General features: G+C 40.3%; 1 pseudogene; it reads right to left on the bottom strand.

The window, feature by feature from the left end:
• Window positions 1-2,798: 2,798 nt before the first annotated feature.
• Window positions 2,799-3,692, bottom strand: LOC145682297 (NADH-ubiquinone oxidoreductase chain 2-like; annotated as a pseudogene).
• Window positions 3,693-12,827: the final 9,135 nt, after the last annotated feature.

Raw genomic sequence — 12,827 nt, 5'->3', positions numbered from 1 at the left:
TATCAAACATTATCTTTCTGAATATTTGTAATCATTCGCAATGGTAATGGCTGGGGTAGTTCATCTGTATTATTCTTACCAGCTACTGTAATATGAACGTAATATATATGTAACTTTAGGCGGAAAATTAAATAAGGTGAAATATTTATGCCCTTTTCAATTACTCATGACGCGCTACGAGTCTATCCCATACCTTCTGGACATCGGTCTTTCCCCCGGTGTCTGATTCCCATATACTGACTGTAGTGGTCTGATTGCCATATATATTTTGCATATTATAAATTGTCTTTTATGCGGGTATACCCGAAAAGGTGCTTTATTTATTCGTTAGTTCTTGCTCTCAGAACCAAAATTAATTCTCCTTATAGTGGCTTATTTTGCGTAACTGAATTAAATTTCTTATCGAGCATTACATAACATTAGATAAGAAAAGTAACTGCACTTTTCTATAAAGTGGGTCTCAAATCATTGCGCTCAATAAATTACAGTTGAATCGAACTCGATCACTCTATGCACAGCAGAGCCTCAACCAGGTCGTCCTCGCTCTCCCTCGCACGAGTAACTACACGAATTGTCTAATTCTGCGTTTATGACGATGTGACAACGCAGCAAGCTGTCGAGTCGGTGAAAAGTAGCGGCATTGAGGTACGAAGTGCTCTGATGAAAAGGTGGAATTCAGTATAGGCTTAATACTTTTAGGTTCCATAACGTTCAATTTAGAATAAAGTATCCTCGTCGCCAAAAGTGCCTTTACAACGCCGTGACGGGTATGTGACAGCGCAGTACTCCGAGGAAGGGATGGTTGCATAAGAAATTGTGATTAATTTTGAAGAGTTTTTATTTGGACTAGGGAAATGACGTAGTATAGGGAGTAAAGGCATAGATTTGAAGCATCAGTGCACTGTTATCTCTGAAAAGTTTCGTATTCTCAGTTTTTCAATTTATTGTCTTAAATGTTAAGTTAATAACTGCCAACAACTGCTATTAGCGCTTTTCACTCTTCAGGAATTTACTACGACATACTCGCAGGACACTTTTCTAAGTCCTAAATGTGTGCCTGAATTATTTTATTCGCCTCACTGTCCACATTTGAGAATGGAAACTGATTAAGTTGAACGTGAATATATTTCGCTGTAGTGAATTAAGGTCCGTACTAAATCTAATTAAGGTTATATTATTAAATAAAGCACATAAGTATTTATTGCCTGTAGAGCACAATATAATACAGTAACTAAGGAACATGATAATCACTAAGGCCTGCAGGATTTTTTCCAACGGGAAGGGGGGGGGGGAGGTAAAGACCGATATAGAGTTTTTCGATTTATTGCCCTATATATATTAAAAGTCATAAGATTTATCATTGATAGGGTATATCCTCTTACTTTTTAAAATCTCCACTGTAGCCTATTAGTCAGAACATTCATCTCCAGATATAATGTAGAGAGAAGGAAGGAGATATGAAAAGTGGCGTAAGTAATTTTACTGCGCCCTAGATCATTGATTTACTCATACCCGCCCCTGCCCCACGCATTTCAGCTGCTGCGTTATATTTATATATAATTATATATATATAATTATATATATATGTGTGTGTGTGTGTGTATATATATGTATATATATATATATTCAGGGTTTTCATAAAGTATGTACGGATTTAATTCGCTTATAATTTACATAAAAATGCTCATATTGAAATCAAATAAAGTGCAAACGGTAGCGGAAGGATTAAATTTTTACCTGTAATCTGCACCAGCTCAGTTCATTCACCGCCAACCCTCCAACTGGGCGCCATTTACGTCCACACATTCGCGTAGGCGGCGCTGGAATGTTGGCGGCCTCCCACTTCGAGGACGGTCCAGGACGCTTCCTGTCTCCAAGAACTTAGCATGCCACTTTCGGATTGCACTCTCAGTCGGTGCCAGCTTTTTGAACTCTTTGGTGAACTTTCGACACACCAGAATTGGTGATTTTAGCTCTGCGTACCACAGAACATAAGAAACTGACCCTTGCCCTCCCTCTCCCTATCTCAACGTGTTCAGAGTTGCCGCTTATCTAACAGTGTTGCCAACTAAAAATTTATTCCTTCCGCTACCGTTTGCACTTTATTTGATTTCATTATGAGCATTTTTATGAAAATTATAAGCAAATTAAATCCGTCCAGACTTTATGAAAACCCTGTATATATATATGATTCCATGTCAAAATGGCCCAACAAAAGGGCGAGGATAGAAAGGCCAAAGTCAAAATGGCCCGTGAGAAAGATCCCGCGTCAAAAGAGCAAGTTCAAAAGTGGCCCGCAACAAAAGTGCCGGGTTGAAACTCCTCAAAAGGTTTCCCTCGTCAAAAGGGACCGGGTCAAAAGATCGTCGCGGGAAGAGAACACGAGTCAAAAGGGACATATGTGAAAAACCCGAGTCAAAGAGGACCCCGCCTCAAAAAAGCACAGGTCAAATGGTCCTCACCAGTAAGAAGGACGAGTCAAAAGGGCCCTATGTCAAAAAGCTTAGGTCAAAAAACCCCGCCTTGAAAGGGCACTGGTAAAAACGGTCCGGCGTCAAAAAGGGCCCGGTAAAAACAATTCCACGACTAAAAATCCTGAAATCAAGAGTGGAAATCAGGAGAAAGAAAGAGATATGACAAAAGGGAGAGAATGGAAAAGCACGAGTCAAGACGGAAAAGCCCGAGTCAAGTTATTAGAGAATATTGACAGTTAAAGGTAAAATGATTATGCCTCTTAATGAAATAATAATGAATATTGATCTAATTGATGTTTCTTGACTTTTTTTCATTAAAGATGTTCATGTTTGATTATGATGATTAATAATGAAAGCAGCATAGGCAATTCGTATGTAATAGAAAAGGGTGATTAGTGCTGTTATTACTATTAGGGTGAGAATAATAAATGATATTTGTTCAGCAGTTTTTAAAATGATGATTCATTTAGGTAAGAATCCTAAGAATGGCGGAAGGCCCCCCAAAGATAAGAGACTGGTAAAAATAGCTAATTTTGTTGTCATGATAGTTTTGTTAGAAAAAGTTTGATTAATATGGAATATTTTGTTTATTGCAAAAAGGGCGACTGCTATTATTGAAAGTAGGGCGTAAAATAGAAAGTAGAGGGACCATGCTATGCCACTTAGTAGAAGGGCTATAAGTATTCAGCCGGTGTGATTAATGGATGAGAATGCTATGATTTTACGTAGTGATGTTTGGTTTAAGCCTCCAATTGAGCCCACTACTAAAGATAAAATTAGGGTTAGGTAGATTAGATTTGTGGGCTTTAGACTGTAGGAGAGTAAGCCGAGGGGGGCTAATTTTTGCCATGTTATTAAAATAATGCAGTCTGTTCAGAGTATGGCCTCTATTACCTCGGGCATTCAGAAATGAAGGGGGGCAGCTCCTATTTTAAAAAGTAAGGAAATAGTGATTAAATAATATGTAGTTTGCAGTCCTATATAAAGTAAAATAATTGCTATTAGAAGTAAGGATCTTGCAATAGCTTGAACTAGAAAGTATTTTAGAGCAGATTCGGTATGACGTTGATTGTTGGTCTTTGAAATTAGGGGGATAAATGATAGGAGATTAATTTCAAGACCAATTCAAGTACCAAATCATGATGAGGAAGTTAGGGAAATAAGAGTTCCTAACACAAGTGTTGTAGAGAATAAAAGAGTTTTAGGGTTAGTGAGCATTAGAAAAGGAAGGGTAATCTTCATATGCGGGGTATGAGCCCACTAGCTTATCTTAGCTTACCTTTCTACACCTTAGTGTACGGTGCACGTTGATTTTTGATATCAAAGGTGAAAGTTTAATTCTTTTAGGTGTAATAAGAGTATATTAAAATACTTGATTTATCCTATCACGATAACCCTTTAATCAGGCATCTTATTATTTAATAATTATTTATAATGGTATATGAGAATTTAAATAGATGAGTATTGTGTTATAATGATTGAATTTAGAAATATTATATATTAATAAAGTCAAAAAGGCCCCACGACAAAAGTGCTCGAGTCGAAAGGGTCCTATGTCAAAAAAGCCCAGGTCAAAGAAAACTCCGCACCAAAACGGCCCGTTCAAAACGGCCCTGCTTAAAAAGACCCAAGTTAAAAGGCCCATCGTTAAGAGGAGCCGAGCCCAAAGAGCCCCGCGTCAAAAGGGCCCAGTAAATACAATTCCGCGCCTGATCGTTCATCATCTATTTACTCATCCCTGCCCCCCACATTTAGCTGGTGAATCAAAAGTTCGACGCGACAAAAAGGCCCTATCTCAAAAAAGCCCGGGTAAAAAATGACACCTCAAAAGGGCACGGCTTAAGACGGTTCCGTGTCAAAATGGCCCTACTCAAAGGGACCCGCGACAAAAAGCCCCGAGTCAAAAAGGCCCCGCGTTAAAAGAGGCCGAATCAAAGAAGCCCTGCGTCAAAAAGGTCCCTGTCAAAAGGCCCAGCGACAAAAGGCCCGGTAAATACAATTCCACGGCTCAAAAGCCTGAGATCAGGAGTGCAAATCACGACAAGGAGAGAGATATGACCAGTTGCATAACAAATTTTAATGCGCTCCGTATCGTTGATTATCTATTTACTCATAGCTTCTCCATGTCCCCACGCATTTCAGCTGCTGAATATTCTATGTCAGAAGAGCACGGACAAAAGGGCGAGGACCGAAATGCCCGAGTTAAAAGTGCCCCACGACAAAACTGCCCGACTCAGAAACGGCCCCGCGTCTAAAAGGCTCGTGTTAAAAGGGCTCGGCGACCAAAGGACCTGAGTCAAAAGGGTCAAAATTAAAATGGTTCCTGGTCAAAAGAACCCGTACTCGGTGACAAGAAAGCCCACGTCAAAGAAGCCCTGGTCAAAAGGCCCGAGTCAAAATGGCCCCGTGTCAATAGGGTTCGAGTCGAAAGTGCCCCACGTAAAATCGATCCGAGTGAAAAAGTATCCGCGTCAAAAGGGACCAGACGAGTGGACCGAAACTTTTCAAAATTTGGTCACGGGTAGCTTGGTCTAGGGCCCCAGATCAAGACGAAGAGCTTTTATTCTAATTTCGAACTAGGGGATCTTAGGGGGACGTTTACTGGGACCGGCCTGGGGACCAGGCAAGTTGACGGCCGAGAGTTACCAAATTTTGATCAAAGATACCTTGGTCCAGGTCCCACACCAAGGCAAAGCGTTTTTGACAAAATTCGAACCACGGAGTTTCAGGGGGGCGTCTACCGGGACATGTAAAAGTACTAGAAAATGACCGATATCAGTGTCGATTTCATAGTTTTCGCGGTCGCTGAGATCAATAGTGAAACTCCGATCGCACTAACTTCCAAATTCTCCCTATTCAGCTGCGGGCCGTGAGTCAACGGGGGGGGGCATACCGAAACGTAAAAGTAATCCAAAATGACCGATATTATTGTCAAATCCATAGTTTTCGCGGTTGCTGATATTGATGGTGACACAAACATTAACAAGGAGTTAAATTCATCCACCGTTGTATGCGGGCCTTGGGTCACCAGAGGGGGGAATTCTGAGACATGTAAAAATAATCGAAAATGATCGATATTAATGTCAAATCCATAGTTTTCGGGTTCGCTGGGCTCAATGGTGAAACTTAAAACCTCGTTTACTTTTACATTTAGCCCCCATCAGCTAAGGAACGGGGTCATTATAAAGAGGATCACGAGACAAGTAAAAATAATCCACAATCACCGATGTCAAATCCGTAGTTTTCGCGGTCGCTGAGATCAATGGTGATACTTTCATTAGCGATTTTTTTTTCAAATTTAGCCACCATTGTATGCGTGCCGGGAGTCACCGGGGTTGGGGATTGCGAGACATGTAAAAATAATGGAAAATTACCGATATTAGTGCCAAATCCATAGTTTTCGCTGTCGCTGAGATGAATGGTGATACTTCCACAGGCGTTGACTTTCAAATACAGCCTCCATCGGCTGCGGACCAGAGTTGTTTTTTCAAAATTGGAACTAGATGATCATAGGGGCTTTTACCGGGATATGTAGAAAGTAGTAGAAAATGGCAGATGTTAGTGTCACATTCATAGTTTTTGCGGTATTGATTGGGGGCCAGAGGTTTTTTTCACAACTCGAACCAAGGGGGTCTGAGGGGGCGTTCACCGGGACATGTAAAAGTAGCAGTAAATGATCAATATTTGTGTCGAGTCCATATTTATCGGGGTTGCTCAGACGTATAGTGACACCGCCGATAGTGTTTACGTTCAAATTCAGCCCCCATCGGTCTTCCCAATGAAAACACATGTACGTTGTTGGATACACAAAATATGTCCAATTTTAGAAATGTTTCTTAATTGTTCTACCGTTGTTCTGTTTGTTTACATTGATATTTTATCTGATCCGTGCGAAGAACGGGCATAACAGCTAGTACGAAATGGTAAAGTGTTTTTATGAACCATATTACAATGAATTCAATTATGTAGATAATTATTATAATTGTCATACATAATTATTTTTTGTTGAATTATAGATACTTTTCCGTGGAAAAAAGAATAAAATTTGGAAGTCCCAAATCAACGTAAAGTAGACCAACGTAAAGGAAAAATGTATTACATTTTCCATGGCTCAATGTTATCCTACAAATATGGCGGAACAAGTTAATGCTGTTCCGTCAGGAACGATTTCGAGGTCATTTCCTTCACATCGTCTTGTGCGTGTTTTCTACTGTTTTGTAAGCCTATGTCCACGTTTTGTAAATCAATGGTAGTGTGTCAAAATGAGCATTCAATGTGGGAAGAAAAATGACCCACTGTCCCACGAAGATCGAATTTCGAGGTCGCTTTTTTCGCATTGTTTAGTGCATGTATTTACCGTTGCTGCGCATATTTTCACGTTTTGTGCGCCAACGAAACTGGGACAAAGACGACTTACAAATATGACAGAAAAAGACATATTCATTCCACTTTCAAGGTCCATTTTGACCCACTTGCACTGATGCACAAAGCGACACAAATCATGCATAAAAATGTGAAGGAAACGACCTCGACATTCGATGGTGACGAAACAGCATTAAATTATTCCCATTTTGACAAATTTTCGTTGTCGCACTAAAGTGGAAACAGGAGCACAAAACGGTACAAAGCAGGCCCTATACGATGCGAAAGAAACGAACTCCAAATTCGATAGTGGCGGAACAATGGCTCTATTTCCTCACACCTTGAAGGACCATTTTGACGCATTTCTGGTGATGCTCAAAACGTGGAAGTGGGCGAACAGAACGGTACAAAATACACATTAAACGATGTGAAGGAAACGTTATCCAAATTCGTTTGTAGCGGAATAACATTAACTTATTTCATTATATTCGTAGGTTCATTTTGACCTACTTCCGGCGACGCACAAAACGTACAAAACAGGCACTAAAAGATGCGAAAGAACCAACCCCGAAATTCGATAGTGGCGGAACAATGAGCCATTTAACTCCCACTTTAAAAGCCCGTTTAACTCACTTCGGGTGATGCACAAGACGAGAAATAGGCGCAGAAAGCTTTCAAAAAAGGCACTAAACGATGCGAAAGTAACGATCTAGAAATTCGATAGTGTCGGAACAGTGGGTCATTTTTGTCACACTTTGGAGGCCTATTTTGACAATCTTCTGGTGACGCGCAAAACGTAAAAATAAAGGCGGAAACCGGCACGAAACATTCACTAGTCGATGTGAAAGGAAGGGCCACGAAATTCGGTAGTGGCGGAGCAGTGGGTCATTTTTATTCCACCTTCGAGGCCCATTTTGACCGTCTTCCAGTGACGTACAAAACGTCGAAATAGGCGCACAAAAGGGTACGCGATGTGAAATGAACGACCTCGAAATTCAATACTGGCGAAACTCTTGATCATTTTCGTCCCATCTTGGAAGCCCATTTTGACACACTTCCGGTGACGTACAAAACTTGGAAATAAGGGCACAAAACGGCACGAAACATTCACTAGTCGATGTGAAAGGAAGGACTACGAAATTCAGTAGTGGCGGAGCAGTGGGTCATTTTTATCCCACCCTTGAGACAAATTTTGACCGTCTTCCAGTGACGTACAAAACGTCGAAATAGACGCACAAACGGTTACGTGATGTAAAATTAACGACCTCGAATTTCGATAGTGGCGGAACTCTTCATCATTTTCGTCCCATCTTGGAAGCCCATTTTGACCAACTTCCTGTGACGCACAAAATATGAAAATACGGGGACTGATTTTAACCCACTTCCCATGACGCACAAAACGTGGAAGTAGACGCTCAAAACGGTACAAAACGATGTGAGGGAAACGAACTCGAAATTCATTGGTGGCGGAACAGCAATAACTTGTTCTGCCATATTTGTAGGCCCATTTTTACCCACTTCCGGTGATGCACAAAATGTGGGAATAAGCGCATAAAGCGACACAAAACTCGCACAAAAGATGCAAAACAAAGTACCTCGAAATTCGTTGGTCGCGGAACAAGTTAATGACGCGGTGAGCGCCAATATAGACCTAAGTATATACTGTAGTTCTTACCATGGGGCGCGGTGGCTCAGCGTTCACCTCCGGTGCTTGAGGTCCTTGGTTCGATCCCAGCTCGCGCCGTGTGGACTTTGTGTTGGACAAACACCGTGCTCGCGGGTTTTCTCGGGACTCTCCTCTTTCCTACCACTTTCTTCATTACATTATTTCATTCATTTCCCATCATCACCGGCGCCTAACCGGCATAACCGTGGGACATAAAGCTAAAGATTTCATTTAATTTTTTGTAGTTCTTACCATCAAGGATGAGAACTGCACGGTCCAATTTTTAGCCAAAGTAGAAGCCCAACCGGGATAGTGATGTCAACCGGCTCGGCTCGGTTCAACTGAGCGTACAGCTTGAGCTGGCTTGGTTGGGATGACCAATCGACTGGGCTCAATTGAGCCAGTGGCTTGAACCGGCTCGGTAGAAACGAGTCATCGACTCGGCTCGGTTGAAACGAGTCCATAGGCTGGGTTCGAGTCAGCTTAAATGAGCTGATGGTTCGAACCGGCTCGGTTGGGGTAAGCAATCAGCTTGCTCGGTTCGGTTCGGTTCGGCTTGTGAGTCATCGGCTCGAGTTGGCTCGGTTGGATGATCTGTTGACTCGGCTCACTTCTCGGTTCGGCTCGATAAGTGAATGAGCTGTGAGCGAGCCGCTTGAGTCGTTGACAACTCTAAACCCGGGTCGAGCAATTTTGAACATTTTTGACTGGAGTCCTATAACTTTTAACAATTTTCGGCTCGAGTCCGAATACTTGCTCATCCTGAACTCAAACCTAGAACCTCGTGACCGATGTCCTTGCCTCCTGAAGATTTCTTGACGACCGAGATCGACAGTCAACTAATTTTTAGTATTGAGATAAAAGCCGCCTATATTCCTTGTTTATACAGGCACACGGTGTTATAATAATAATGAGTTATAGTAGTACTAGTAGTATCATTGATAGTTATATTGTCTATGTAGGATACTTCAAGATAGTAGTACCTGGAACTACACAAAGGATTTAGCTCGAATTGGCTCGACTCGACTGAAAACTCGATCCGAATTCGAGTCGAGTTGGGGAAATGTTTCAAGCCGAGTTCTCGAGTCGAGCTCAAAGATGTCTGCTTCGAGTCACGACGAGTTTTAAAGAAAACTCGCTCGAGCTCGCTCGTGCCCATTCCTATTGTATGCATGACGGGCATATAGAGTTCTTTCGAGGGGGATAGAACCATAAACATAATATATTTTAAAAAATTCTTAGTTTCACGGCTTTCTTCCCAGGGGGCGAAGGGATGGTAGTTATCCAGCATTTCTTATAAGTACCTTATTTGAAATATGTAAAATAGAAACAAGTGGAAAACACATTATACACACATCTTCTTATCTTCAGTTTTAATTGCTGAGTTCAATTGCAATTAACAATTAAATGTTTCAATTGCACCTTTTGCAATTGACAATTAACAATTAAAAAGTTTCAATTGCCTGGTGACCAATTAACAATTAACGAAAATTTAATTGCAAATTTTATGATTGAAGTCAATTGCAATGGAAATTAATTGTCAATTACAAATTGAAATCATTAGCAATTGAATTCAATTGCAATTAATTTTCAGAGCAATTACTTTAAATTGACTGATCAATTGCAATTGATTTCAATTGATTTTGCCCAACACTGGTCTGGGATTCCTTTTCCTGATTGGGGGCGCGGTGGCTCAGTGGTAGAGCGTTCACCTGCGGTGCTTGGGACCCCTGGTTCGATCCCATCTTGGGCCGTGTTGAATTTGTGGTGGACAAACACCGTGCTCGTGGGTTTTCTCGGGGTTCTCCCGTTTCCTCCCACTTTCTTCATTGCACCATTTTCACTCATTTCTCATTATCACCGTCTCCTTTACCCTAACCGGCATAAGCGTGGGACGTAAAACTCATAGATTTCATTTCATTTTTTAAAGATTTCATTTCCTTTTTTTTTCTTTTCCTGATCGCACAAAACATTAGGCGTCACTTGGCAACGTCGCATAGCAGATACGTAGACTACAACTTTCGTGCCACAACATGTACTGTGGTTGTCCTTATTCATCAAAGTAAAGCCCGGCATGTAAGTCTGGCAGGCCGAGTATACCTTTTAAATGTTTTTATATACAGTCGTCTTTGCTTCCTTCCAAAACTATTTTCCTTGCCAACGAGATATCTCAGTATCATACGGAAACACAAAGTGCAATTGCTGTGGCATACTCACTCCCTAAGGGTGTCACGCGACAGTGTACTTATCAAAATGCGGCCTTGGTCTTGAAAACATTCCACTTCAGAGCTGCTCGCTGTTCTACATAGCGTGTGCCAAACCAAGGCGCTTTAACTTATTAATTTAATGCGCCCTGGCGAAACACTGCTCATAGTTGGAGTCCCTTTCCATCACAGTAAAAGAGCGCAAGGACGAAAAAAGTGAAAAGAAAAGAAAAAAGAAAGAAAGAATACGGAGAACTGTTCCTTATGCAAAGAGCGTTTGAAAACATTTCAAAAGGTACGTTATGACTATTATCAGTTAATTGTCAACAACCGATATCGGGGACAGATCCAGGAATTTTTGATGGGGAGGGTCGCAGGTCTGAAAGATTAATTTGAGACATTTATCTATATGTGGTGCGCTAACCAAAAATGTGAGCTGGAGTGCTTTCTAATACGTATTTATCGCCCTTCTGGAGGCAGCATTGAGGAAAGCTATGTTGTTCAACACGAGAGAATCCAGGATTACCGTAAAAAATAAAACTTTTTTATTACCATCTATTTATTATAGCATTATTTTATTTTATTATTATCATTATTTTTCTTAAATTAGATTATGTAGAGTAAACTATTTTTAATTTAATTTCCTATTAACATAATTCATATTAACTCTTCACTAATATCGTTATTTTTATACTGAATAAGTATTATCGTGGGGTCAGATTTAACCCCATTATTTGTTTTGAATTTAAACTATGTTAAAACGTATTACCATTAGCAGTTGATTGTGGACCTTTTACTAGTCCTATACTTTAATGGATTTAACTAGTTTTGGGGACAAAAAATATTTTCTAAATATTTTTTGCTAATTGTCTTTTAGTAATACATTATTACAAAGCGAAACAACATACTTAAATGAAATAAAGTTTTTTGTTATCCGAAAATAACAAAGTATGAAAATAAACTTATTTTCATATAAGGAAAGCATTCAATTATTAGTGCTGAGAAAATGTAACTTGTCATTTAAAAAACAATTGATGCTTTTTTGTTTCATCAGTTGCTTGGCTCTAGGCCCGTACCGACATGGGGACTAGGGGGCCGGGCTAATCTAAAGTTTTACTGTCCCCCTAAAATATTCACGGTAGGCTTGCAAATGAACTACTATAATATAGTGATGAACTATCATATGGTTGGATCACCCCCCTAACTTCTACCGCCCCCTAATATTTTTGGGCTGGCTACGGGCCTGTTTGGCTACCTATCAATACACACAATGTTTAGTCTTAAGGGACCGTCCACATATTACATAACGCTATTTTTGACCAATTTTTACCCCCTCCCTTCCCCTTGTCACACTTCGTAACGCAAGGCTGAACCCCTCCCCCGTTCGTTACATAACACCTTTGTATTTTTGTTTTTCACCAATCTTGCTTATTTTGGGAGCAATTATAATAAAACACTATTTTTAATGGCAGAACTTTTATTACAAAATGCTTTTATTCTGAATATATTTGTAGTGTTTTTCGCCAATAAATCAAATACCGGTACGTATTAGAAAATGGTAGAATGGTAATCATATTTTAACCCCATAAGATTGCTTAATTAACAATCCTAATTCTTCAAAACTGCATACTGTCGTTTTCCCAAGGAGATCACACCTATCCTTTTCGGTCAGATGATGACAATGAGGAAATACTGACAAGGAAGATGAAGGTGAAACAGGATCTAAGGAACTAACATTGACCTCTTTTCAGGGATCGAGGATGCTTTGTGCATTTGAAGTTCGCCAGTGTCGACGATGCAAAGTTCTCTTCCTCGTAGACCACAGATTAGAAGTGGCTGTGAATGTGGAGGAGGAGGGACATCTCGTTTGCGAACAAGCTTTCGAGCATCTTTCTTGGACTTCGGACTTAAGTTTGCCTCTTTTCATATTCTTCTTGTCCTAAATCAGTGCGAGAATGCGAATAAACCCAATTTCTTCAGAAATATTCAAATTCAAAAATTTAAAAAAAACAGTACGAATTAGGTTTTTATATATCTTATTTTGATCTACAAATCCTGGATTGTTCCATCGCGGAAAATATAATTTCACGAAAAAGAATTGCTTCTGTTTCCCGTGCAAAA

Source organism: Thermobia domestica, chromosome 3 (genome assembly GCF_964235325.1).
Source record: "Thermobia domestica chromosome 3, izTheDome1.hap1.1, whole genome shotgun sequence".
Taxonomy (NCBI): domain Eukaryota; kingdom Metazoa; phylum Arthropoda; class Insecta; order Zygentoma; family Lepismatidae; genus Thermobia; species Thermobia domestica.
The sequence above is the reverse complement of the archived record's forward strand: the minus strand, read 5'-3'. Positions and strand labels throughout refer to the sequence as shown.